The sequence below is a fragment of the Terrapene carolina genome, unplaced genomic scaffold, assembly GCF_002925995.2.
Source record: "Terrapene carolina triunguis isolate 2854851 unplaced genomic scaffold, T_m_triunguis-2.0 Scaffold193, whole genome shotgun sequence".
Classification (NCBI taxonomy): domain Eukaryota; kingdom Metazoa; phylum Chordata; order Testudines; family Emydidae; genus Terrapene; species Terrapene triunguis.
Window position 1 is genome coordinate 1,601,702 of NW_020664544.1, and position 27,776 is coordinate 1,629,477.

The 27,776-nt window shown below is 53.6% G+C and overlaps 1 protein-coding gene across 4 annotated transcripts in view; it reads left to right on the plus strand.

The window, feature by feature from the left end:
* Nucleotides 1–732: 732 nt before the first annotated feature.
* LOC112102280 (zinc finger protein 385C) overlaps nt 733–27,776 on the plus strand; it is a 178,754-nt gene continuing 151,710 nt past the window's right edge. For 3 of the 4 annotated variants that reach the window (XM_024193455.1, XM_029912244.1, XM_029912245.1), the window contains exon 1: nt 733–767. The gene's annotated coding sequence lies outside the window, so the exon portion shown is untranslated. Of the gene's footprint in view, nt 768–1,360; nt 1,432–27,776 lie in introns of those variants that run through there. The other variant, XM_024193457.1, reaches the window with a different exon arrangement.

The following is a 27,776-nucleotide window of genomic DNA, read 5'->3' on the forward strand; positions in this document are numbered from 1 at the left end:
GCGGTGAGTTCCAAAGGCCAATCAGGTGTTGTGTAACTCTAATAAAACAGGGACTATGGCAGCATCCTGAAGGTCACGGATTCTGATCTGTTCCCCTCCCACCCCCGATAACTCCCTGTTCAGGAGGGACCCCGAGCTGCCTGGCATGAAGCAGGGGTGGCCGCATGGAGGCCTGTAGGCCGTCCCCGGCCATGTAGTTCCACCATGCGGCCCTTGGCTGCTTTCGTGTTTCATTCAGAAGGGCACATCCCTGGTGGGGCAGGTGCCCGCAGTGCTCGGCGCTGGTCTGGACGGAGGAGGGCAGGATGGCCCCTGGCTGGCGTGTTGCTCCCCGGGACCTGTGTTGGTTTCCTGTGGCCCCCACTTTCCCCAGGAGACACCCCCACAGGCACGGCAGAGGTGCCTGCTGCTGGGGGCTGGTGCATGCAGCAAGCTGGGCTGGGGCCCGGGACCCCCCCTTGTGAGCGCAGGATCAGCCCCCTCCGGGCAGCTCCCCGGCTCTGGACCCAGCGGGTGGGGAGCACCCCGGGGTGCAGGCCGGGGGCGCTGATGTGCAACCAGCGGAGCGAGCCACGTGCAGCGGGGGGGGGGGGGGGGGGGCTCAGGCGGCCGGCGCAGCCCTGGAGAACCAGCTGCTCCCCCCCCGCCCCGCCTCCTTCCCCCGGGCGCGCGCGCGCGCTCCCCCGGCTCTGTCCAGAGCGAGCGGCGACGGCGGGCGCGCGCGGGGAGAATGTTGCCCAGAGCGGTGCCGCTGAGCGGCTGGCCAGGTGAGCGGGGGCCGGGGGGGGGCCGGGGGGGGGGGGCCGGGGGGGGGGGGCCGGGGGGGGGGGGCATGGGGGGGGCTGCTGTGCCTCTGCCTGGTGCACCCCCCCTCCGGACAGGCGCTGCAGCTGGGCAGAGGGCGATGCCCTGGGAAGGGCAGCATTGATTCATTCATTAAATTAATGAGCATTAGGGAGAGTTCTCCGGGCGGGCAGGTGCGTGCATGGACGGGACGGGACGGGATGGGATGGGACGGGACGGGGGGGGGGCAGAATAGTTGTTGCAGCGGCGAAAGTGGCGGGGGGAGGATCTGGACACAAGCAGCGTGAGACCGGATTTCGGCGGGACAGGAGAGAAGTGCACTAGAAGAGCCTGATCCAAGCGGGCCCTGCTCCTGTCCGAGCTCCGCAGGCTCCGGGGGGTTCCCGTGACATGCCCCTGGAGAGCCGCGGGTGGGAAGTGCCCCCTAACCGCTTCCAGCCGCAGAGCCCAGGCGGCCGGGACAGGGGTGGGTCAGTGGGACCCTTCGGATTCGGTGCTTCTTCCCAGCCATTTGCTCTGCCACGATCCCAGAAAATAAGGGGATGGAGCTGGAGAAACAGGCGGGCTTCTGCTTCCTCAGACGCTGGTGTAAACCAGGGGTTGGAGCTGCTCCGTCTGGAGTCAAAGGTGTGGAGTGAGGGAGGACGGGAGACCAGACTCGGGTCCGTTGTTTGTAGCCCTTTGGATGCATCGGGTAGTTTTCCTGCTTTATTGTTGCTTCCTGTTTTCTTTGCATCTTGCCGCTGGAACTATCCAAGGTTCCCAGGAAACAGGAGTTTGTCGGTGTCTCGCTACATTGCGACACCTTCACCCTCCCCAGCTCCTTCCACTCCTAACCTGCAAACTTTCACTCTTCTAAGGAAACACAAACTTTTGCAATCTCAGCATATTTGAATGAATCCAGTCTCCTTAAAGATCACTGCTGGGTTGCTTGGGCTTTTATTTATAGGTGTGTGTGGTGCCCATGAGGGGAGATCAAACTTTATTCCTGTTATTTTTTTCTTTTAAAAAGTGTGAATTTTGCAAAGAAACCTGCTTTGGAGAACTTAAACTAAAACACATTGGGTTCTTTAAACCCCCTTTCTTGTTGCACTGGATGAGTAATTCATTTCAAGAACCATTTCTCTTCAAAAAAGGGCGGTTAGTTGGTGACGTCTGTGCAGTCTGGATTTGATTGCTCCGATAATAACTCCCATGTCCTGGGTTATATTAGCAAAGTTGTCAGCCTGCTGTAGTAAGTAGGCAAAGTCATGTAATCTACATACCCTGCAGTTTGGTGGCTGGCTGGGAGGGTGCTCCCATCGGTAGATTTCATTCAGTAATGGAATGGTTTATGTAGAAAATCAAGCCTGGGCTTTCGGGCTCTCTCCACAAGGGGTACTCGGCTTTTAAAGAAAAAGCCTTTTGCTGAGTCCTCATGAAAGCGTTTCCTATGAGTGATTTGGGTAACGAGTGGGGCATTGCTCCAGCCTGCGTGTGAGTGGATTTCCCATTATGAACCAAATGTGATTCTAGCATGTTAACTTCAGTGATCAGCAATTACTTAGTCCCCAGAGCGTCACTCCTGTCCAGAAGATTTCTGACCCTCTTGTCCTCCAATATGTCGTTCAGTTCATTTCATTACTCACTTGATAGCTGTGTAGTTACGGCTGTGAATTTTCCTGGGGGTTGTGCAAGTGGTAGGGCTGGAAATCTTTTCCTTTTCCTGAATCGTAAATCCTAAGTATCTTAAAAAGAAGCTCCATGTCTATGGTTTATCTTTGGCAGAACACCCGGGCAGAACTGTCAGCACTTAATGCCAAACGTATTAGAGTCACGCGGGAAAAACGACTCCTTTCACCGAATCTGAACACAGAGCTTGATGGGGTCGTGCAGCTGAGTTTTCTCTTTTTTTTCCGAGACAGAAATTCAACCTTTATCTTAAATACATTAGCTTTTAACTAGCAAAATGGGATGAAGTCTCTGGCTCTGGGTTAAAGTGAGGTCTATAGGCCTGGTTTCCCAGCCTGGGAGGCTGTGTTAGGGGGCTTATGGGGAGACATTTACACCAGGCAGAGGGTTAGCAAAATGCCTGTGCACCACTCAACGCCTCTGATGACCTGAGCCTGTGCTTAACCTAACGCACCTCGTGTCACCCCTGGGAAGCTGATGGGGCTGGTTGCATTGTGCAAAGTTAGGCATGTGAGTAAGTCTTTGCAGGACTGGAGCACTGGTGACTTACCGAATGTATCGGTCTGGTGCTTGGTGTCTGCACAGGGTTAATTTCACCCTAGGTACTGATCTGAGCATCTAAGTGTGTGGTTTGGATAGTCTGTATAAGCTTCCATGCTTGCAAATGGGGCACGTTCTCTTAAAATAGCCGTGTGACGCTGGAAGGTGGTGCTAGATGGAAGAGGCATGAAACAGACGAGTCTGTGTCCTTGGTTTCCAGCTTGATCATGTGTTTCTTCACCAAATAACATCAGTCAATTGCACAATCATTAATTTTTTTATGAGTGGCTGCAGGTGCTTTCAGATGGAGCCGTCCAGCCAAGTGGTGGCTCTTGGAGCAATCTGTTCTGTTTGTCTAGCACAGTTCTACGGGATACTGAGAACAGAACATTACGTTTACCGTGAAATGTAACTCTCTGGCCTGCCTGGAATGCCATTGAATTTAGCAATGGGCTCAGGGAATTTTGTTTTCTGTACATATATTTAAAATAAATACTCTTATGCTTTCAAATAGGAGAAAAAGTAGAGGTCTTCGGGGTGAAATTTTATAGGATAGTTAAATTACACTGGGCTATAATTAGTAGGTGAGGATGCACTAGCAAAAAATGACGTAGCTGTTCTAATTGCAGGGCCGGCTCCAGGCACCAGCTTACCAAGCAGGTGCTTGGGGCGGCCTCTTCGGAGAGGGGCGGCACGTCCAGCTGTTCGGCGGCAATTTGGCGGACGGTCCCTCACTCCTGCTTGGAGCGAAGGACCTCCCACCGAATTGCCGCCGCAGATCGCGATCGCGGCTGTTTTTGGTTTTTTTTTGTTTGGCTGCTTGGGGCGGCCAAAACCCTGGAGCCGGCCCTGTCTAATTGCATCCTGACGCATTGGCCTGAGCACTCCTCAGCTCCTTCACTAGCTCAAGTGATGGTTTTGCGTTGCCAAGGTTCTTACCTCCAGATGTTCAGAAATCATGGGATTGGCTTAGAAATCGTGAAAACGGAGATTCTCCCATTCCACATGACTCCTGGAGCTGAGGCCTTGACACCAAATAGTTTGAGACCCAATAAAATCATGACAGCTTCTGCTTCTTATGAACTTGTGAGCAAAATTCCCATTCATACTGGTGGGAGCAGCATTGTGCTTTAAAGGTTAAACACATTGGCGGTGCCTTTAGGGGCAAATTCTTTGCTTGGCATACCTCCCTCCCCCCTTGCATTTGGCCCTTTCGTTTTGAAGCAGCGTGTCTTGAGAAGCAGCTGGTTTATGCCATGTCCAGCCTGTCTTGTTTAGATTCCTTTGTTTAAGTCGTCACACAACACACGAGCATTTTAGGGTTGTTTTGTTTTGAACATATGCGATCAGCGCACAATGCAATTAAACTTGGAGGGCTGGTCCTGCTTTTCCCTCTGCATCCAAATGGCCCAGTTCAGTCTGTTGGGAACAGAACAACAGGGGATTTTCCCCGCCCCCCTTATTTTTGGGTGGCTTCTGCCCTGTAAACTGACTCTCAAGGCTCTTGTGCAGAACTAAATAATAACCAGCAGCAGAAAGGGGGACAAAAATGGCCGAGTACAGTCCGAGGAGGCTGGTTCAGAAGACAGACGTTGGAAAGGAGGAGGCTCTTGCGCCTGCCGTGGCGATCAGGGCCGGGAATGTGCTCGTGTTGCGCTTCCAGGCCAAGGAGCGTTTCAAAACGGGAGATTTATTAAGTTTAATAAGCTGGCACAAGGCCTATGGCTGCCCCGTCCTTTGGGGGCACACGCAAGTCTGCTGCTACAACCAGACCTAGCCCCACTGACCCCCACAACAGACCGTCAGTGCTTAAAGGGGCAGGGCACAGGGCTCTTTAACCGGACATTCCCTGGTGCGTGCTGTCCTCGCACGGATCGCTGTGCCCGCTTGGGGATCCGAGTGCAGGAAATCCAGCCAAGCTGGGGGCGGGGACCTGGGTTAGGATTTGCAGACTCGAGTATCGTGTCCTGCGGTTGAGTCTGGGTGAACCAAAAGGGAACCTTTTCACCCAGGTTAAACGGGGATAGAACAGTGGTTAAACGGCGGGAGAGCTGCGGCTGGGAGGACGGATTTATTTCTATTGCTCTGCAGTGCTCTCCTGAGGCTGCCCAGTTCAGATGGCGATAATGGGCCGAGGTGTGTGGGTCCTGCTGGGATTCTTTCTGCCCCCTGTAAGCTGGGGTTGTCTTCGTCTTCTTTCCTGACCTCCTTCCTTCCTGGGAGATCTTTCTATAACCTTCGACAGCAAAGCTCTACCCACCAGGCCCAATTCTGCTCCCATAGAAACGTTTGCCGTGTATTTCTGTGGGGTTAGGATCGGGCCCTCAGTCGGCAGAACCTTAGCGCATGTGCTGCATGTCAGTAATTCCCATCTGTGTTCATCAGAGCACCTCAGAATGGGCTGAAAGTCCCACTCAGGCCAGAGCGTTTAAGCATGTGCCTAAAGTTAAGCATGGGCTTAAGTGCTTTGCTTAATCGGAGACTTCGTTACTAATCCCTTCTCTGCCCCCCCAGTGCCCCCTCTTGGGGAGCCCCTCTCCTTTATTTTTGTAGAGGGAAGATACGCGACACCAGATTCAGACACTGAGTGTATTTGTGCTGGCAGGAAGTCGTGTAAATACTGCAGTTTAATTGAACAATAATAAACCGCCTGAGTAGCCACGTCCCATTTAAATCTCTGCTGGGCTTTTCTCCCCTGCCCTCTGATCCCTGTAGTTGGTCGTGGTTTGCGGTGTTCTCTTGCTGCCTTCCAGTCCTGCGGCAGCCCATAAAAATCTCCTCTAGGAATTTTTCAGACGTGACCTCAGGGCAAAAGGTGTTTCTGTTGCAAGGAGCGTGTTATCACGGCAGGTTGGTTTCCTGACGGCGAAGGGGGCTGGCTTGGCAATCCTTGGAGACCAAAGGCCTCTGTGTAGCTACAGCACGGGCAGATGCAGAGCGGACTTCTCCTTCCCCAGCGTGAGCGCCTCTGGGCTGACGCGCAGTTCTGTCTCTGTTGTCCAATCCGGCCTTGGCCTGTCTGCTGAGGCCGCCATCAAGGTCGCCACTTAGCATGCAGTGTCCCTCATCCATGTGTGCAGCGGGTAGTACAGGAATGGTGCATTATGGGATCGATCGGCTAGAATTCTGGGCGTGTGACCCACAACTCCTGCAGTTCCCTGCGATGCCAGCGGCTCTCCCACAATACACTGCAAATGTTTCCCACCTGGCGATGAGCCTACAGGTGGTGCAGAGGCCCCTGGGATACCAAGCCGCAGTGCACCGTGCTTTTTGGGATACAGCGCTGCTGTGTGGACATAGGTGATGTAACTGGAGCTGATCCAGGTGGCGCAGTGTGAATGCGCTCTACCGAAATGGTAGCTTTGATTTCGTGACACTGGTGTGTCTTTGTGCCTAGATCCGCACTGACGTTCAGCCAGATTCTGATCTCCAGCATGTAGATGTCATTCTGGAGTAACCGCACTGAAGGTGGTAGTTTACTTCTCCCTGTTTATTCCCACACACCTGAGATCGGATTTGAACTGACAACTCAGGTGTCGTGAGGCTTAATTCTTAAGGGCGAAACCGTGACCCCCTTGAAGTCAGCGGCAAAACTCCCACTGACTTCAGTAGGGCCTGCATTGCTCCCTACATGGTTAAATTAATGTTTTGCTAAGGGGCTCTCATCATAAAGTATTTATAAAGGCACTAATGAAAGACAGCAAGTAGCAACCACACAAAATGAACACGCTTGCTGCTAACTTATTGCCTGCAAAGAGACACTGGATGCTGTGGCTATCATTTGAAATATAGCTACCCCATGAGAAAGATCTTCATTTCTTGGATTCTGTCCTTCTTTTGCTTTTAATTTATTCTTGCAGCCCTGGGGATATATCTCTATCTATATTTTTAAAAGCGTCCAATGTACTGTAAGCCTGCCTCAGTAAACAAAGGCATATGTTCAAACCTTTTCTACACTGGACTGAAAACCTTGACACTGTTGCTTTGATTTGCCTTTAGTTCTGAAAATTCCCCTGTGTCTCAACATATGATTTGCTATTTTTTGGTAGCTAACGAAGAATCCCATAGAGCTGTTTTTCTGGCACTGCCGCCCTTTGGCGTTTGCATACCTTGAGCCCACTGTTCCACAGGCTCTTAATCATTCCGTGGCAAAGTAAAAAATGCAAAATGTGCCACCTGGAGCGGAGGAACAAAGCCCATGAGGTTCTTTGTCAGTTTAGAAATAACATTGGAATATACAAAGGCTGTTTCTTTGTCTGATGTTCTTAGATTGCGTCCAAAATAGTGTTAGAATTTATATGTCAAGTAGCCCCTCTCAAGAATTACATCCCTGCTCTCAAGGAAATTTGGTCCATGGCTGCATGGTAACAAGTGCTCATTTTTTTACAGGCACCACAACAATTTACTTGTGAGTCGTTAAAAAAAATCTGTATCTTGAAGGAGCCTCGTGGAGTCTTGGGAGGCTGCAAAGGCCAGCCGTAGAGACATGCCGAAATTATTGTCGTGCACTGGGAAATTCCTCCTTCCTGTGTACCTGCAAGGAAAGCTTGCCTCGAGTTCCCGCGGCCGGATGCCTCAGAGGCAGTACTTGCCTCTCTGAATTTGCTTGGTCCATATTCAGGGGTTGCAATTTTTTCTAAATCCCAATGATCTCCTTGTGTTTGTCCCTCGTACCTTTAGCCTCCAGACCTGAACTTTCTGACCTTAGCAGGCCCTGGTGTAATGGCACTGTCCAGATGGTCCAATATCCCACTTCATGCCACATGAGGACAGACAAGTGGTGCTTCCAGGCTGGTATCCTGCTTTCTGGCACAACTGCACAGGCCAGTAGTCGCTGCCAGACACGATGCTTGTGCTGCATGACGCAAAAGAGACCCTAACTCTTTCAACGCTCCTCCGTGTGCAATTAAGCAATTAAGGAGGAATTAATTTTCCAGAATCCCACGGGCCTCACAGGCTCAGTGTGTGGGAGGAAGGGTCTGTACTTGCTCTATGGGGCCTCTCATGCTAAAAGAGAGGAAGGAAGGTGCGGTCATTAGAGCCCTGTCCTGGGGTTTAGGGGGCTTGAGTTCAGTTCCCTGCTCCTTCAGACTCCTGGTGACCTTGGGCTAGTCTCTCTGTGCCTCGGTTCCCCGTCTGCGTAATGGCCCTGCCCTGCCTGACGGAGGAGCTACAGTACCGGGGGCAGATGTTGTGTAGCACAGTGGGGCGGGGGTTGCCTGGTGCTACCACAATACAAACGGTACATAATAGAGAAATGATTGAAGGCGAAGTCCCACTCCCGCATACATCACTGCGAGCATCCTCCACTCTCCTCGCTTCATCGGCAAGTCCCGTCAAGGCAAAAGGCCGGAAGGTGGGTAAGGGGGAGGAAGGAATGGAACTGTAGCAATAATCGTCACTTGGGTCCTGTAGGGTGGGTTGCTGCTGTTAACTTCCTGGAAAGCACCCCAGAGGGGGGGAGCGGGTCACAAAACCTCTGCTAAAAACAAAGTTCAAACTCTGTGGCAGCTGTGCAGCCCAAGCGGAGGTGAGGCTGGTACCAGCCGTGGGCAGGGCATCTCTGGGAAAGGCAGAAAGGAAGGGGCAGTTTGCTAAACCGGAGATCAGCCTGGAACTTTAAACTGCACTGGAACAAATTTGCTCTTGTTTGAAAAGGGGAATGTTCCCAAGTCTCGATTTCCCTGCCCTAATTATGGGAACTCTCTTAAAATGAGTTGATAATGGGAAATCGCAAGGGAATTTTTTCTAGGTTAAGTTTTAATGTTAATCTAGTCCCCCCGCCCCCCCCCCCAGTCTGTCTCAGTGCTGAGAGCTGCTGCTGCTTCGGTATGAATGTATAAAAAGGCTAATGTCATCCTGTTGATGCAGTGGTGGTATGTGAAAGCAAAGTGTATATGCTATTTCCTGTAGAAAAACAGCTGGGTTCCTTTTACCAACGGATCTTGGAGGAATTAAACCAAACTAGTTTTTGCTCAGTTTGGCTCCATGCTCAGTCTTTAATTTTGTACTTCCCAGGGTATGGAATTTGGATCTGAAGCGATGCTTGTTCTGTTCACAAGGAGCAGCAGCGGGGCGGAGGACAGAGAGGAGGGAAAGCCAGTTAGGGAGGGCGAAAAGACATGGGTCCTTTTTTGTGTTGCAAGTCTTAATTTGCTGAGCAAGCTGGCTGCTGCGTTTTCCTGCCCTGGCTGGCAATTTATTAAGGACAGTCTGGTCACGCTGTTCCCAGCAATTTGGGGCACTTCAGTTTTTAGGTCCCCAACTTGGGATGTCTTCAAGGGGCCTGGATTTCAAGGGGTGGGTGCTCAGCATCTACTGGAAAAGCCACGTGACCCCCAAAATCGCACCTCACTTTTGGAACCCTCGACCTCGGTTCCTCCTTTATCGGCGGTTGGGGACGGAGAACGGGAGCTCCCTGGCAGGGCGCAGCGTACGGTGCTGCTCGTGAGCGCCCACCTCGCTTTCAGATAGTGGTGGAGCCCCCTGAGGCGGCAGGTCAGTGTCTCTGGCTGAATTCTGCTCCCCAGACAGCTTCTGCGGTGTCAGCTGTTACGAGCGGAGCAGGGGTGAAGCTGGCCGGGGTTGTGATGGGAGATCTATAAGGAAAATCTCTTGTTACTGCAGGGAGAGATGTTGGGGTTTGAATAGGGGACGTCTTTCCCGCTGCGTCGGTGCTGAACGGAAAGTTTCAGGCCAGTTTTAGGGGTTGCTCTATTGCTGTCTGACACCTGGGAACACAGGTTCCCTGTGTGCTTTTCCTAAGAGCAGGGTGTTAACTCTGAGTGCGCCCCCCTCCCACCACACTAGCAGGGAGCTTTGGACATTCAGAGACCTGGCTGGGGCTTTGTCTGGACTGTGCTAATTGGCTGCTTGCTCTGACCATCACCCCATCTTCAGTCCACGCCTGCCCCTCTTCCTTTCTTCTCCCCTGCCTGCCCCCTCATCCCTTGTGTCTTCGTGTGTCTCTCTCTCTGTCAATCATCATTTAACAGAATTCCTGCAGACAGTGGGGTCTGTCCCGGCATCAGCAACCCCTCTGGGTGGCACTTCCCACGTGAGTGTCCCTCCTCGCTCCCCGCTTGGAAGGAGAGAAGCTCCCTGGAATGAGTGTAGGGGGAAGAGGTCAGTTCACAGGCTAGATGTCGAGGGGGACTCTGAGCATTTAACGAGGGTGAGAAAAATCCACCCTGCAGAGCCCTAGCAGGCGTGTCGGGGGGCAGTAACCCCTCACCCAGCACTAGATGCAGCGCAGTAAACACTTGGTTAACCCACAGGCCTTTCTGTGAAGCAGAAGTTCTGGTGAAAGGGTAAACGTGAGTTTTCGGTTGAAAAGCGCGGCAGGGTTTGGGGCTCCAAAGTCACAGTTGCTCTGCTAATTAGCATTTCACGTGATCACGAAAACCTGGGAACTTTCAGAGAGTGGATTTTCAGATCGGAACGATTGTGGATCAGAACGCACAGCATTTATAAATCAAATAAACAGGGAGGAGGCTGGCGCAAGGGGAGATGTGGTCTCTTCAGGAGCAAAGTCTCCCTTGGGGCTTTATAGAGCGAACCAGCACCTCAAATTCAGTCCAGGGACTAAGAGGTCACTAGTGCTGGTCACAGAGTGGTCACACAAAGGGTGTGTCTGCACCGCCAACCCTGGGCCGCTTAGCCTTGTTAGTGGTGTCGGGGAGGGGGAGTGTGGCCCTGCTAAGAGCTTCATCGTTCGCCTTGGGATCAGCGTCTGCCCCGTCCCCGTTCTAAGGGGCCCAAGCCCTCGAGTTGCAGCTCATCATCTCTTGGAATCAACCACGTTTTAGAGGACGTCGCTGCTTCGTTCTCCTTGGTTTCTGTCCTGTGGGGAAATCAGCATGACTGCTACAAGGGTGACCCAACGGGACAGAGCTGCATGAAGTGGTGGGTGCGGAGGTCATGGAATGGTGGCCTCGGGGGTAATCTACGGCCGTCCTTGGCGGGGCATCACGGCTTGTTTTCTGGGCCTTGCGCAGGAGGGGCCCTGCTCACCATTGCATTCGGAATGGGCGGGCTTGGCGGTGCTGCGCTCTGAAGCCTTTTCCCCAGGGTTAGTTCCTTGGCTTGTACGAAAAACGCCATCGTGACCAGGTCAGTCAATAACCATGAATGCTCAGGACCTGGTCTTTCCATCGCCTCTGAACGCCAGCACCTGCAGTTAGCCCTTCCTTCGCTGCTGGGCTTTGGCTCAGGTGGGATTTAGACATTAACGTTCGTCCCGGGCCCCAGAGCAACCCCCAGGGCCGTCGACTCCAACGCAAGAGTGCCAACCACTGAATCATCTAATGCACGTGCCTCAGTCCCCCCCCTGCGCGCCTTGGACTGAGCTCTGTGGGGCCGAGATGCTCTCACACTAACTGCGCAATGTCCAGCCAATGGGGCTCTGAGCTCAGTGGGGGCTTCTAGGCGCTACCGTGATATACATTGTTCACAGCTGTGATGGCCAGAAGGGGCCACTCCATGATCTTGTCTGACCTCCGGTCTCGCAGGAGCAGAGACTCTTGGCCGGTGATTTCAAACCCCAGTTATGGGCGTGATGCAGATTTACGGCGTGCAGGTGTGATTTAAAGACTTCCCGTGATGGAGACTCCGCCGTGGCCCTAGGGCAGCTAGCCCAGTGGTAACAACATGGTCCTTCTTTCTAGTCTCAGTGTGTCTGGCTTCAGCTTCAAGCCACTGGGTCTTGTTCTGCCCTTTTCTGCTAGAGCAAAGAGCCCACTGCCATCAGAAATCTCTTCCCCGGGTAGGTACGTACAGGCCACAATCAAATCTCCTCTTGTCCAAGAGAAGGTTAAACTAATAGACTGAGCTGTTTAAGCCTCTAGCTCTGACGCAGGTTTCCCAGACTTGGACTCGTTCTTGTAGCTCTTTTCTGAACCCTTTCCAGTTTGCCAACATCCTTTGTGAATTACGCACGGACCTGGATGCCGCCTCCAGTAACGGTCTGGCTAGTGCTGTGCCCAGGGGTGACACCACTTCCCTGCTCCTCTCTGACATTCACTTGCCAGTACATCCGCCAGCTGCGTCTGCTCTCTTAGCTGCAGCATCGCGGTGGGAGTGCATGTTCAGTTGGGTTATCTACTGTGACCCTGATTCCTCTGCAGCGTCCCTGCATCCCAGCGCAGTCCCATTTTGTAAGTGTGGTCTCAGTCTTTGTCCCTAGGTGGATGACCTCGCACTGGCTGTATAAACCACGTTATTCCAACGAGCCGCCTGCTGAAGCAATGCAGGTCGCTCTGTATAAGTGATCTGGCCCCTGTGCTGTTTACCACTCTGCTGATCTTTACGTCCTCTGCACATTTTGCCAGCCGTGATTTTCTATTTGCTTCCAAGATATTGAATAACTTCAGGCCAAGATCAGATCCCGGAGGGAAGATGATTTCCCATTTACAATGGCTCTGAGATCTACCAGTTAACCATTTAAAATCCATTTATTATAATCACTACCTCTTTTATATAGTGGATTTCATCGGTAGATCAGTGTTATCCTCATTTTATAGTGGGGGGGGGGAAACTGAGGTACAGAATGGTGAGGTGGCCCCGTTACCCAGCAGGCAGAGCTGGGAGTGGAACCCCGCTCTCCTGAGTCCCAGCTCCAGTGTGCTACCCACTAGCCCACACTGCCAGCGTTGATGTTACGCAGGGTTCTGCGTGGCTGGTATCATGCAGGACTAACTCAAATGCCTTCCAGGAGTCGAAATACCTTGTGTCGACACAGTGACCATCATCAACCGACCCTGTGATCTCATCAACCCCCCAAATAGCAATTACCAATGGAGGGGGATTTATTCCCCAGGGCCTGTTTAGTTCTTGTTTCCTCTGCTGAGCCTGCCGGGAAAGGTGCTGATGGTTCTCGTGATGGGATCTTGTCTGGTGTGTGCTTGGAAATAGAGCAGAGACCCAGCACCTCATTATTCACATAGCCACCAAGCACCCGTGAATTGGGAATCAGGCATGTAGCTGCGCACTCCGGTTCTCTGCTCCCTCGCCCACAGGAGCCAAGTGCCTTTTAACAGGTTATTTGTTGATTTGGAACGGGAACAACTGCATTGGTGTGCTGCTGGATTTGCTCGGGCTGTCTGACTCAAATCCTCCTTTTGAAGTAGTAACACTTCTTCCCATTAACGTTTGTCATCTGTTCCCCAGGCTGCTCGCGCCCACGTCTCATCTCTCCAAGAAACCCAGCACTCCCAGAGAGAGCGACACACACAGGCTGTTTGTTTTGGGCAGGAGAGCGGCTACTTTGCATTGGTTTGAACTGCTGGAAGCATTTGCAGCACAGAAGATTTACTGTTTGTTATAGGGTTGAAGTTTCTTTTGATGGACTCTGAAATGCTTAAAAATAAATAAATAAAACCCCAGCAAAACCCTCCTTCCTCAGCCTGTTGCTTACATAGCACATGCCAGGAATGAGTGAAAATGCCAGCCCAGTCATGACCTCTTGGGTCCTTTTGAATATGTTGTCCTGTTTAGCGTGGGTTCAGGAATTCATGCTCTGGAACTGGCTTTCAAGACTTATTCGTAATTTCCCATATTAATAAATACTGTTGCCCCTTTGTGGAGTGGTAGCAAATTTCAGGTCCTTGCTGGTCGACTTCCCATTAGAGGAGAAATTAGTGAGGCAGAGTGTGGGTGTGCTTTAGTGTAACTCGCTACGCTAGTCCTGGAACAGAGATGGTCACAAACAGCATGCAAGCAATACCTTCTTTCAGGAACCTCAGTCCAAAACACTAACACCCAGTTTCCAGGGAGCACGAATTGACTCTGGTTAGAGAGATTGTAGGAGAGTTGACTCTCCTCCTTAGTTTTCAACAGCTCCTCCCAACAAGGTCATCATCACAGAACTGAGAATGATGCTGCACTTCTTCAAAGACGGCCCACGGCTCCCGCACTAAGAAAACAATATGTAAGACTGTGTAACAACTCCCGCCATGACAAGACCGTTGCCCCCTTTCAGCCCGAGAGGCTAGCTGGAGTTTGGGCCTGTGGATGTCCCCAGTGAGAGTACAAGTTGGTGATAGACAGGTCTTTCTTTGATGTGGTTTTGTGTATTTACAAAGAATGTCCGAAGTCCCCGAACTCAGAGGGACTCAAACAGCAGGAGGCGGCTTCTTTTGCTCACAGCTTTTCAGCTGGCTCCTGTCCCAAAAACCTCTTCCCAGCTTTCTTCCAGGGTCAGCCACATGCTGTTAGCTGCTCCGTCAGACAGGGTCTCTCACTCAGTCTGTTCTTGTCTGATCGCACGCGCTGCGAGGTTTCTCTTTCCGGGCACACATGTGCACCCGGCCCGGCCCAAACAACAGTCAGCCAATGCATTCACGCCCCCTTCTGTCTGCGGCGGGAGCTTATATTTATTGTGGGGTGAGGTCAAACCTACCAATCCCAGAGGGGCTTTAGCTCACCCAGAACAAGGTTTTGCTTGGCTCCTAACGATACTTTACGTCAGGGGTTCTCAAACGTCATTGCACTGCGACCCCCTTCTGAAAACAAAAATTACTACACGACCCCGGTAGCTTCAGCCCGCCCTAGTCCTGCTGCCCCGGGTGGAGGGGCCAAAGCCCGAGCCCCACCGCCATGGATGTGGGGGTCAAAGCCCGAGGGCATTAGCCTCAGGCAGGGGGCCTGTAACCTGGGGCCTGCCGCTCAGGGCTGAAGCGGTCAGACTTTGGCCCTGGGCGGTGAGGGCCGGGCTTTGGCCCTGGGCCTCAGCCAGTCTAAGCCAATTCTGGCGACCCCATTAAAACGGGATCGCGACCCACTTTGGGGTCCTGACCCACAGCTTGAGAACTGCTGCTTTACGTTTTGCAAAGCCATTTCCGTCAGACAAACCTCAATGAACGTGCATTACGCCCATGGGGGTGGGAGCTTGGAGGAGTTAGGCACCCAATTCCCATTGTCTTTCAGTGGGATTTAAGCACCAAACACTTTCAGGCTCCTTTGAAAATCCCAGCGGAGGTCAGTAAGTATGAATAGCTCCTTGTTACAGGGGGGCTGTGGGTTGGGGGGACCAGTGAGAAGTGACTTGCCCATGGTGACACACTGAGACAAGTGGCAGAGCCAGGAATAGGACCCAGGAGGTCTGACATTCCAGTCCAGCGATGAATGTTCTTTGACGCGTGGAGTGCAAAGGGCCGTTGGCGTGCCTAGACAGAACAGCTGTACTGCAGTGGAGCGTCAGGAGCCACGGGGAACCGGGGGAGCTAGAGTTTCTGTCTGAATAGCTGCAATACTGAGAGAATCGGGGTACTCAGGAGACAGAGAAGAGCAGAATCTCCCGTGTTCCTGGGAAAGAGGAGCCTTTTCCTTCCAGGAGAGAACAGGGGCGTTTTCAGCAGAATGCCTTTCTAGGTTACATCTGTTTGCTGCGTGGTTCATACCTCCAGGCAGCTCAGCTAACTGGCCGATTTGCATCCGGAAAGCTTTAGGGTAGTTCACACTCCCTCCGTCTCCCTGGCCAGCAGGGTTTTTCTGCTAGCTGTCCATCTCTGGCCGACGCTGATAAAGCAGAGGTGTGGGCTGGAATAGCACACTTCATCCCAGAGACGTCCAAACAAGCCATCCTGAGAGCTGCGAGACGGCTGCTGAGTGAATGAGCGCTGCAAAGGGGGCTTGTTAGCCACGCCAGCAATCAAAGCAGCCGGTGCCTGGCTAGTTCCACTTGTCATGATGAGCTCTCAAGGAGCGGGAACAGCTGCAGTGTGAGGACGCATGAGTGACCACTGAGTCGGGCTGAGCAGGATAGCACTGACTGGAAGCACCAATAAAGTCAGGGACACAGAACAATATGCACAGAGAAGGGAGAGAGCTCCCCATCTGAGCAGGGAAACAATCTAGGGCCAGTGGTTCTCAACCCACGGGCCACTTGCAGCCCAATCAGCACTCCACACGGCCCATGGGACATCTTCCGGCCCAAACAGGTAGTATATGTATCGTGTGGATGTGGCCCACATAACACATAGAGAGCTGCATATGCAGCCCACAGTGGTAAATAAGTTGAGAACCACTGGTCTAGGGGGACTGGAAATACGTGCCAGTGGGCGTCCCTCTCAAGCCCTGGACTCTGAATGAGGGACATCGGGGTTTTTTTTTTATTGAACACACTGTTTTACTAAATATATATAGATCTATATGTACAAGCGTGCCTGAGATTTCCAATTCTTAGTCAACTGTTCTGAGATTATGCTTGTCCTATGCAGAGAAACACAAGGAGACCACGTGAGGAGAGTTGTCCCCATCCTGTTTCTGTCCCCCTTTTAGCCATTCTTACGTTGGGTACTGAAAAACAGAGGCACCTGAGATCATTAGTCACTCACTTGAAAATCTTGGCCTAGAGAAGCAGAGCTGTTCTACTGGCTCACCCTGACAACTAGACCAGATGGGACTTGTAAGCTCCAATTTAGGTGTTTAAAAATGTTGTACATCTCTCTAAGGCAAAGGGACGTAGGGGCAGGGACAGAGGAAGTCCTGTATGTAGCGACTTTAGAAACAGCCAAGCACAGAGAAGCTCAGGCTGAGGTTTGTGTGTGTATGTGGTGTTTAAGTTAACAATAGAGACACTCCAGGATGGGGAGAAGTTTAGGTCATATATCATGTGTGTTTATGCTGTGACCTTGGCGTGACCAGCAGCTATTGCGTTGTTATTTATTGAGTTCTGACAGCCTGCTCACCGTTGCCCAAACCTAGAGCAACATACTATCCCTACACCAGGGACCTTGTCCCATTGGTGCAAATCCCAAGGTCCTTACTCAAGCAGAACTCCCACTAACGTCCATGGAAGGCTGGCCGGAGGGCAGCAGTGGATCGGGGCATCAGTATTTGAGTGCGTGGGAGCCAGTGGGATTGCACTTTGTCTTGTGTGGCAGCGTGTCACAGGCTCTGAAAACACGGCGCGTCTCGGTGGGAAGCAGAGGGGGTTGTGCTTGCTGCTGGAACTCATTCCTGGATGTTTTATTACCTGCTCCGGGTTGGATTTTCTAAAGCACTTGGCACTGTGCGAACTCAGCGGCACTCCCATTGACTTCAGTGGGAGCAGAGCTAGGCCGCTGCAGAGCACGTCTGAAAAACCCACCCCGGTCTCTCCGAACAGGCTCATCTGATCGGCGTGTGCTGGGGGGAGAGGAAGAGGGAGAGGAGTGCGTGGGCGCCTTCCTGCCTGCAGGAAATCAGCACTCACTGACAAAGTTTATTAAACACTTGTAAAGTTAATGCCGGCACTTCGTTTCTGGCAGTGTCGGCTTTCAGCCTGGTGCGAAGAGGGGCTGGCTCTTTGTGTGTGTGTGTGTGTGTGTATGTACACGTATGGGCATTCAAATCATTAGCTGTTTTAGCCCATTCTTCCCCAAAGTTCACAGCTGTTCCTAAACGCGGGCTGTGCGTGTGCAGAACATGCTGTGAGTAAGGTGCATTCTCTTCCAGCTTCCCTCCCTTCATGAACTCAGCGGCAGTCAGAACACCCCCCGTGGGAATCAGGCCGAGCGCCCTTTTTCATCCATCCCAAAGGTTCGGTTACAGCTCTGGGGCTGAGACTCTTGTGCCGGGATAAACCAGTACTCTCGGGAGAGCGTCAAGGCAGATTGAAAGGTGTGACTGAGAGCGAAAGCAGGCGGAGCGAGAAGAAACTTAAACAGGATGAATTCAGGCCTTCTCCGAGGGGGAAAGGCAGAGCTACCTGGGTTTGCAGCAGGCTGAGGAGTGGGCACAGTGCCCTAGAAAGGGAAGGGGGTTTGCGGAGTTACTCACAAACGCCATAGAAGCTGGAAAACCATCGCCTTGGGGTTGGGTGTCCTGGGCCCTAGCAGTGCCGAAGGGAGATGTTCTCCAGCACGTCACTAGACTCCTGCAGCGTGGTGATTGTAGGAGAGGTGGTTAAGGGGCTGGTCGTGCTGATGTTGGTAGCTCTCACTCCGGGAAGAGGGTAGGAATGTCGAACCTGCCAGGGTGGAAGTCTGAGCCGTGCTGAGAGCTCTGCAGTGATGGACGGAGAGTCGGGGGGGTGGGGGGGATGTCCCTCCATATGTGCTAGGAAAGGGCCACAGTCTCTCCCGTTGTTGCCCCTTGAGCCCAACAAGCTGCTGAATCTGTATATGGCCATTTGACCCGCTGGACCAATGTTCTAAAGAAGGCAGGTTTGCTCAGCGCACGCTGTACCTGAGCTCCCGACTGAGCCTGGCCCTCGGGGCCTGGGGCTGTCGTGGAGTGGAGTATGCGCCTTCCTGCCATGCGGTTACCGCTCTGTCGTCAGAGGGGCGGCCGTGTCACGGGGCTCGCTCGGTCAGCACAGCAGCCTTCCCGCTTTCACCGCCGCATCTGTGCAGCTGTACCTGCCGCGCTGGCTAGCTGGGTTTGCAGCAGTGCATTCTGGGAACATCGGGGCCGCTGTCCCACGGTGCCTAGGCAGAGTGCCCGGAGGATGGGCCCCCCAAGGCAGCTCCAGAGCACTGCACTCTGGGGTTCCCTCTGGAGCTGGGAGGACGACTGCCCAAGCTGGCTACATACACGTGATTAGGGCCTTGTGCCCAGCAAAGGTAACTGTCTGCAGTGCTTATTAGCCACACGCTGCGCAGACACACGCGTTCCAAGGCAGCTGTGCCTGGCCCTGGTTCCCTCCGTCCCAAGGTGCAGTGTGGGCAGAACCTTGGCCTGGAACAATCCCCAGGTGCCTTGTCTTGCTCTGAGTCAGCTCCCAACGGTTGGGGCATCTCCTGTCGGTTTTCTTGGGTGGGCTTACTTCCCGGGGGGGGGGGGGGGGGGGGGCTTTCATGTGGACATTTCTGTGCCGCGGGCTTGCTAGGGGCTCTTCTTTCCTGGATGCTGCTGCTGCTTCGGCCACATGTTTGCGGTGGCTTGTGGAGGCTTTGCTTCCTGCTCTCCCGGGGGATTCAGAACCTGTGAGTTTGCTGTCCCAGCCTGCGTGCTGGTGGCCTTGATGCCGCATCCCACCTGAGTGCCTAATTCACTCTGTGAGCCGGATCGGAAATGCACAGCCCCTTGGAAAGGCGCATGAGCCGGATCCTGTCGGCGCACTGCAGCTGTGTGTGCTCTGTCGCACACAAGGGCAAAACCCTATAAATAGCCCCACTCCACGTTTTCGAGAAGTATTAGGAACTGCTTTGGGTTTATTTTTGAGCATCGTTATGAAAGGGCTTTAGGGGATTAAAGGACACTCAGATTAATCTTTGCTCCGAGAGGCAGAGTTTGCTGAATGGGCAGTTCTGAAGCCTTGGAGATGCGGCGCGGAAGGTTGAGGCTGGCTTCTCTACGGGTCACCGCAGCTGCATCTCATCTGGGAAGCTAGATTAGGGCCAGAGGGCTGAGATGGTGTTTGGGGCAAGGAGGAGCCTGTCCCGGGCTGATAACGTCCCTCTTTGGGGCTGATCCTTCGGGCCACAACCAGCAGCTTGGTGTAGTGTGTGAGACACTTGAACGACGTATCCCTGCGCGTTCCTGGTCCGAAGCCGGTAAATAGCCTGTCCCACTCCCCTCTGGGAAGCCCGTCAGCAGAGTACGGTATCGAGTGTCGTCACCGGAGCCAGTTTTCTAGAATGAAGAGAGGGATGGTTTTAAAGAAAATGTAACTACAGCGACTCCATAGGCCAGTTGGTTAATGTTTACTTCTGAATTTTAGCAAACAGCAAAGGAGGGAGTGGTACCTAGTGGTTGGAGCAGAGGCTTGGGAGCCTGCACTCCTCCGTTGACTCGTTGTGTGACCTTGGGAAAGTTGCTTCACCTCTTCGTGCCATTCATTTCATCGCCCGTTTGTGAAATGGAGCTGAAGCTCCACTCGCTGGGGGGTGGAGGAGGGCGTTTGGGAACCATCCAGCTGAATGGGTCAGAGGGGAGCTGAGTGTTATGGGTTGTCCCAATTCCTCCATGCACCCAGCAAGAGGCGCCAAAGAGCTCCCAGTCTAATGGATGAGCTGGACACAGGGTGGGAGGGAACCAGAGGCAGCGAGACGGGAAGGGACTTGCCCAAGGTCGCACTGCAGGGCAGTGGCAGAGCCAGGGATAGAACCCAGGTGTTTGGAGAGAACAGAACTAGCTCAGCTACCAAGGACAGCCCACTGGGACTTCCAAATTCCCTGCTCCACCATGGATGCCAGGGCTGACCTCGGGTAAGTCTCCTAGTTGCTCTGTGCCTCAGTTTCCCATCTGTACAGAGGGGCAGAGCACTGTCCTACCTCCTGGGGAGCAGGCTTGTGAGGCTCAGATATTACGGTGATGGGTGCCGGGCACGTACCGTAGGCAGCTGGCCTGCCCTGGGGCGCGTGGGGGCAGAGGCGCAGGGCTGAAGCTGTCTGAAGAGGGGGGATCTTCCCTCTGCGAACAGTCACTAGCGTGTGTTTAGACACACTTAGCGGGGCAGCAGCTGGCGTGGTGGCGGCGTGGTTCTGCCACCACGTGGGTGCATTATCCATCCCCCGGGAACGGGGAGACATGGGGGACGGGTCGGAGCTGAGCTCGCTGGGCTGGAGGGTGACCCCTGGTTTCAGTAGAATGACGCTGATGACTGCAGCCGGGGCTGGATTCAGGCCACCCGGGGAGGTGAGCAGGGAGACCCAGGAGCTGCAGCAGGGGCCCTTGGGAGCAGCTAGCATCTTCTTGCTCCTCCAGAGAAGCAGGAATGGCAGCGAGGGAGCGGGGGGAATACTTCCCTTCCGAGCTGAGGTGTAGCCACACACAGTCCCCTGCTGGGTGGGACTGGTAGGGCCCCCCAGGACAGGGGGTCTTGGAGTTAATGCCCCCTTGAGTTGCTCGGGACAGTTTCCCTCCGAGCGTTTGTCTCAGGCTCTCTGCAGACTCCGGCAGGCGTCGCAGTGGCGGTTACTCACTGGTCACATGTTGACGCTTTTCTTCCTGACCACGAGGTCTACAAATCGACTTTTTCTTCTAAATGGATGCTGAAATTGTGCTGTAATCACCCGACACCAGGAGTTGGAGCTGTAGGTGTGGACCTGCGTCTTCATCCATCGCTGGCCCCCTCCCTTTTAATACAGGTGTGTGCCCCTGCTGGGACCCAGCGGTTCCTGGTCCCAGAAAGCAGTGCTCCGTCTGGATGTGACCCTGGGCAGAGAATCTTCTATTTGCTTCTCTCTCCCTTGGAACCGGAGAGCAAACCGCAGGAGAAGCAAGTAATTCACACTCACTCGTCATGCCGCCTGCTAGGGGTATTACTTTGTGCTGCTGCAGCACCTTTCATCCCAGGGTCTCCAGGGGCTTTCAGAGATAAGCCTGTATCCTTGTGTCACATCTCTGGAGCCCGCCACGATAATCTCCATATTGCTACCAAAACCAAGTGTACCCTAGGAATAAAGAGTGTGAAACTAAAATACCCTGGGTCAGAACTTCTGCAAGGAGAGCAGGGCCATGGGTAGAGCAGGGGGGGTCTGGGAGTCAGGACTCCTGGGTCCTATTCCTACCCCTGTGAGGAGGTGGTGCCTAGTGGGTAGAGCTGGGGACTGTGCTGGACAGGACTCCTGGGTGACCTTGAGTGAGTCAGCACTTCACCTTTCTGTGACTCAGTTTCCCTTTGTGCAAAATGAGGAGGTGAATACATGCCTATTTCCCAGGGGAGGGTTATTTGTGAGGATCCATTAATACCCGCAAGGCAGGACATGATCCTCAGATGAGAGGTGCTATAGAGAAGGGCAAGTTCGGGCAACGGATGAGTCTAAGGGGCATGTAGAAACCCAGCAGCCGCCTTCCCCGGGGATGCTCCCGGGGCAGGCTGTTTTATCACGGAGAGCGCGTTGGGTTTGTAAGTACACACGCATGGCGGGGAAGAAATCTATGCATTTCAGCCGGCAAGCTGGGCTTTCTTCTAGCAGTGAGAAACCCCCCGTCTGTGCCTGGGAGAGAAGACGCCTGAAATTGGCCCACTCCTATCAGCAAGAAAACACTTAAAAAAAAAATTTCTGTGTCCCAATCATCCGAACCATTAGGACAAATTCTACTTTCCCCCTTGTAAGCAAAGTCCCGACATTCACGCTGGGGTAATACTGGTGCGGTGCAGCACTTCCTTTACGCCTCGGCCGAGCTCAGAAACAGTAAGTGGGAGCAGCAGTTTTTATCACCGCCCGATACCAAAGTTCTGAAGTCGCTTGTTTGCAAGGAGCCCTGTTTCCATGCGATCCCAGGCGAAGCTAGTGTTCGCCCGGTTAGCTCGCAAGTAACAGAGAGAGTCAGAAGGCAGCCGATCCGCGCGTGGGGCGGGACGGCATAAAGCGACAGCCCGAAGTCGAGTTTCCATTCGGCAGATACTCTTTGGGGTGCTGGCTTGAGACAAGTTGCTGACTGAATCTCTAAGAAAGATCAAAACTGTTCTAGTGCTAATTAGAAAATGGAGCATAAAACTCATTTTGGGTGGGGATGCTAGGAACTGATTGAGCCAAAGGGAGACGGGGCCTGACTGCAGGACTCCCGGGGTGCTCGGAATTAGAGACGGAGGTCCCTGGCCTAGTGTTCGGAGGGCAGGTCCGGCTTGCCCAGCGCTGATTGCGGGGCTAGGTGACAGGAAGGACGATGCTTTGCCTGGGAGCTGGAGGCTGCAGAGAGACGGCTGTGTTGTTCTTGGGGCTCCGGCGGCGCGGGGAAAGCACCGGAGCCACGCAGCTGGCAGCCTGTGGCGGGGCCTCTCCGCTTTCTGGGCGAGGAAACCATGCCAGGAATGCGCCAGGTTTGTCAGCACCCTGACGCCTGCGACTTTCAATTCACTGGAGGCTGGTGTGTGCCAGGCGACCCTCTGGCCTCTCCTCTCTGAGCCCCCTTTATGAGCCAGGTGAAGAGGGGGATTGTGCAGGCTGGGCTGCGAGGCCAGGTTGGGAAGGAGCTGGACAAGGAACAGACGAGGTGGAGACAGAGGCCCGGTTGTGGGGCTCTGTCCCAACCTGCTGCCTGCTCCTAAGTACAGGAAAACTCTTGTGTCCAGGCGTGTTCGCGGGGGCCGCCGGCGGGTCAGCGAGGAAGGGTGACCAAGAGGCTTCTGTGGAGAATTTGGCCTCTCTCTAGTTTCTGGTCCCACCGCAGCTGCTGTGATCCCATGTCAATAAATAGATAAACAAAGTGAAGCCCTCCTGCCCTGCCCCACAAATGGCACAGAGCCTCGGCTGTGTGGGAAACGGAGCCCCCGGGCGGGGGGATGGCGCTGGAGAATCTGAGGGCAGCGTTTGTCTCTGTGGCTACATGTTTCCACTTCAGTCAGCCTGGCGGGACACCTCGGAGAGGGGGAAACCGCTGGGGTAAAGCCTGCTGGGACCTGGCCCCGGGACCTCTGCCGGAGCTGGAAAAGTGGAGTGACCACACGTTCACCCCCTCTCAAGCCTGTTGCACCGTTGGGGGCGTGGGGGTCCTGGCTGCAGGCTCTGTCCTTTGCATTCAGGTAACTTGGAAACCAGGCGGGTGGGTTTTCAAGTCTCCTGCTAACGAGCCAGCTGGTGTGCTTTGAGCGCTGCCCATCACCCTCTGGCTGGTCCCTTGTGCCCTGTCCCATTATACACACAGGCTGTAAGCTCTCTGGGGCTGTTCCCAGTCTGGGCAGCACCTAGCGCGGCCGGGCGTCGTAACCCCGGGCTCTGGTAAAGCATTTCAGAGGCGTTGTCGCTGACGTGCCGAGGTCACCCAGCAGGGCAGTGGTAGAGCCAGGAGTCGAATCCGGGCCTCCTGAGTTGCAGTCCAGCGCTCCACCCACCTGGCCATATCGTCTCGTTTGCTAACCACCCCCGGGGCCTCCAGGCCTCTAGCTGCTACCGCAGAACAGGTTCTGGCTGTGCCAGGGCCTGGCCGGATTGGGCCCTTCTGCCTGCGTGTGAATTCCCGACTGGCAGCTCTGGGGACTGACTCTTCTGGGCCGCCCCGGGGCCTGGGCACCAGCAGGGCAAGCTTCTCCCAGACACGGGCACTGCCCCACTGATGTCTCGCCCCCTGTGTGCCTCTCTCTGAGCCCCATCTGCTCCTTGGCATCTCAGGTGGGGCTGCCAGCCAGGACAAGTTACTTTTGAAAGATGGCTACTTGCCTGCTGGGCGCTGGACCTTTAAAACGGGGCCCCGAGCTGACGCCGTCCCTGACGAATTGAAGGCTGGATGCCGGAGCCATCGGCTCCGGTTGAAGGCAGCCGGTGCAGGGAAGTTACCGTGCAGTTACACACGCTTGGGAGGGGTGACATTCAGGTCCCCGTTTAGCAAAGCGCTCAAGCATGCGGACAAGTCCCTTTTAAGATTCTGCTTAAAGTGAAGCACGTGCTTAGGTGCTTTGCTGACTCGGGGCCTTAATCTCTCGGTCTCAGTTCCCCAGCTGTACGGTGGATTAACAGTCCTCCTCTTGTCTGCCTCCCCTGCGGGGTTGCCAGGGCAATGGCTAGCTCACGAGACACCTGTGCTGTGTGCGGCACAATGGGCTCTGGATCTTGCCAGGGTGCTGCAATGAGGGTGTACAGCACCTGGCAGGATCGGGCTCTTGGGCCAGGCTTGAACGTGGCCTGCAGCCGCTCTGGACCTGTAGCATCTCCAGCTTTCCTTTTCCCCCAGGGGGCTGTGATGCTCAGATTCCCCTGGATTCACTCCGCTACTCTGGCCCTGACTGTTGTGCACTCATCCAGGGACTGGCAAAACCTTTCCTGAAATCCTGAGCCATGGGGCATTTGGGGTAAGTCTGCACTGCCAGTAGCCACCTGCGGCTGGTCTGTGCCAGCTGATTTGCGGGCTGAGGGGCTGTTTATTTGCTGTGTGGATGTTGGGGCTCCGGCTGCAGCCCTCCCAGCTCGCGGGATCCTGGAGCGACGGTAGGAACTGTCATTTTAGCTGCCTGCGCCCACTGAGAACACATTAGGGAGGTGGATTTAAAAAATAAAAATAAAAGAAATTAAATTAAGATTTGTAGCAAGTGATTAAACTGGTGCCTTTAGCTGTGTTTATGGACACGCCAAAAGTAAATCGGCTCCCAGACTGAATAAATATTTTGCTCAGGCAGGCGAGATTTTCAGTTCATCTGTCTTAGAAAGACCTGAAGTGAGAGGGGAATTGATTTTCTCCAGCTTGAACAAGGCAAGTGGCTCTGAGAACTAGCTAGCTCGTGACGTCCCATTATCAGTTAAAATGGGGAAGGTGCAGCTGGGAAATGATTGAAGAGAAAATAGAAAGGAAGGTGCCTTGTGCAGCTAAGCACAATTCCCTCCCCTTCCCCCCGGCCTCTTTCCAGGTGTCTCCTTCTTGGAGTTCACTGGTGCTGCATCTCCTAGGAATTCTCTAGTGGGGCTTTCTCAGTCACGCCCAGTAACCTTGCGAGAGTATTTGGTAAGGCTGGCTGAGGCCGCCCACTAGCCCCTGCGCTTCCACCTCGGAGCAGCTTCCTGTGAAAGGGAAAACAGCCCAGGTGGGGAGTGGTCCCAGTGATATTTTCCCTGGGGATTCCATGCTGGGCTAACAACCCAGACCTGCTCTGGGGCTCTTCCCAGCCACCCTACGTGGTGTCCCATCGGTGTGCTTTGGTCATAAGAACGGCCAGACTGGATCAGACCAAAGGTCCATCCGGCCCAGTGTCCTGTCTGCCAACAGTGGCCAGAGCCAGGTGCCCCAGAGGGAATGAACAGAACAGGGAATCAAGTGATCCATCCCCTGTCGCCCATTCCCAGCTTCTGGCAAACAGAGGATATGGCCACCATCCCTGCCCAGCCTGGCAAATAGCCATTGATGGACCAATCCTCCATGAATTTATCTAGTTCTTTTTTGAACCCTGTTATAGTCTTGGCTTTCACAACATCCTCTGGCAAGGAGTTCCACAGGTTGACTGTGCGTTGTGTGAAAAAAATACTTCCTTTTGTTTGTTCCTTTTGTCATGCCCTGGAGCGTCCCCTCTCAGAGGTGTGAAGGAGCTCAGAATCACAGCAGACAGTTCTGCAGATGGCTTCTGTTGACATATAACTTACTGCCAGGATAAGTCCTCTGCTGGTGAAGAACTTGTAACCCCTCCCTAAGGGGAAGGCCGCTGAAAAGCTGAGCTCTGTTCCCAGACCTGCTGGGGGACTCCGGGCAAGTCTCTTTCCCCTCCCAGCCTGTGTGTGGCGTGTACGTTGTGTTTGTACAGCGCCTAGCGTGGTGCGGCCCCAGTCTCAGTCGTGGCCTCTTGGTGCTCTCTGGAATGAAGGGAATTTGGGGTGCCAAAGCAAAGTCCCGAGGTTTTCCTTCTTCCTGGGATGTAACTGGGGACATACGTGTAACCCACGCCCACTCGGCGAGACTCTCTGTCCCCTTCTAGAGGGGTGTGGGCCTGTCACAGCCCAGGCCAACAGATGGATCTTTTCGCTCTGGCAGTGGAAGCTCAGGTGGCAGCATCCAAAGGTCCTGGGTTTTCTCCATACTGCCCGTGACCCAGCCAGGTGTGCGGCGTTCCGGCCAGGTTGTTACATCTGGTTCCCAGCTGGAGAACTGGTTAAACACGTCTCTGCTCTGCCAGGGCCTCGAGGTAGCCGATCCCGCGTCTATACTGCAGCATCTCTGGTGTTTTGTATAGCGTACGCTGCCAATACTACGCTGACCGAGCGGGTGTAGGGCTGGCTCATGGGGTGATGCTGACCTGGATTCACTTGTGTGCCGGTGACACAGCTATTTCCAGTCATGGAGGGTGTGTGGGGAGGGGGAAGGTCGACAGATTCATTTCCAACCACTAACGTCGTGGATCATAAGCTGTTTCGAACGCGACTGCGTCGGTGGAGACCAGTTGGGCCCAGTGCCCCTCCCGGTGTGCACTTGTAAACGGTGCGTTCCAAGGTTCTCCGGGTAGTGTGTTTGCCCTGGCACTAGGTTGTTCCATCGTAGAATTCCAGTTCCAACAGATCGTTAATTCAAGCCAGCACTTGGTATTTTCAGACATCAGTTACCACTGAGACAAGGGCTTAGTGCTGCCCCTTCACAGTGAATGCTGTCAGGTCAGCATTAAGTATGGGCAAAGGCTCGTTAACTGCAAGCACCCACAGGAATTCCAGGGCTGTCTTTGGTTAACCTGTGAGCTGTTAATCAATCCCCAAAGAAATGCTATATTTTTAAGTACACAGACAGTTTCTTTCTCCTCCTTTCCCAAGCTGTCCACCCCCAAGGCCCTTTAAGGACAGGGTAAGAGGAATAAACACACTGTTATCACCGTTGTTATCTGTCATAATTAAAGCATGACAGTTACCAGAGCTGTCTTCAACTTTCTTCTCATGCTGTCTCCGAGCTTTGATCCCGTTGTGTGGGAGTAGATGGGGAATGATCTCGTGCTCCCAGCCTCCTCTGCCGGTGTTCCACTTCCAGATACCCAGCCAGTTAATTGGCCTGATGGCTCTAGATCATGTGCTTAGTAGAGATGATGCAGGGTGAAATTCTCCAGCCTGGGTTATGCAGGAGGTTAAACTGGATGATCATAGCGGTCTCTTATGAGCTTAAAAATGAGGACTCGGTGCTCACTGTTTTCTGTTCTTTTGAGTTGTGGAAGGAGCTAGTTGCCATATTGGCAGGGGGGGCAGCGCTGCCAAACTGTAAAAAATGCCAGCCGCTTTCCGTCTGCAGGGGGTGAAAACGGCCGCCCTTTCGGTGCGTTGCGGTTTTTGTTTTTGCAGATTGTTGTATTGAAGATTTCCCTTTTGAAGCCCTCTCCTGCCTTCTCCCTTTTTTAATTTCCTTTTTGCCACGGGAAAAAAGGGCAAGTGAAAGGAAAAGTGATCAGCTGGAAATCTGAAAAAAACCCACTAACATTTTGTTGAAAAAATGGAAAA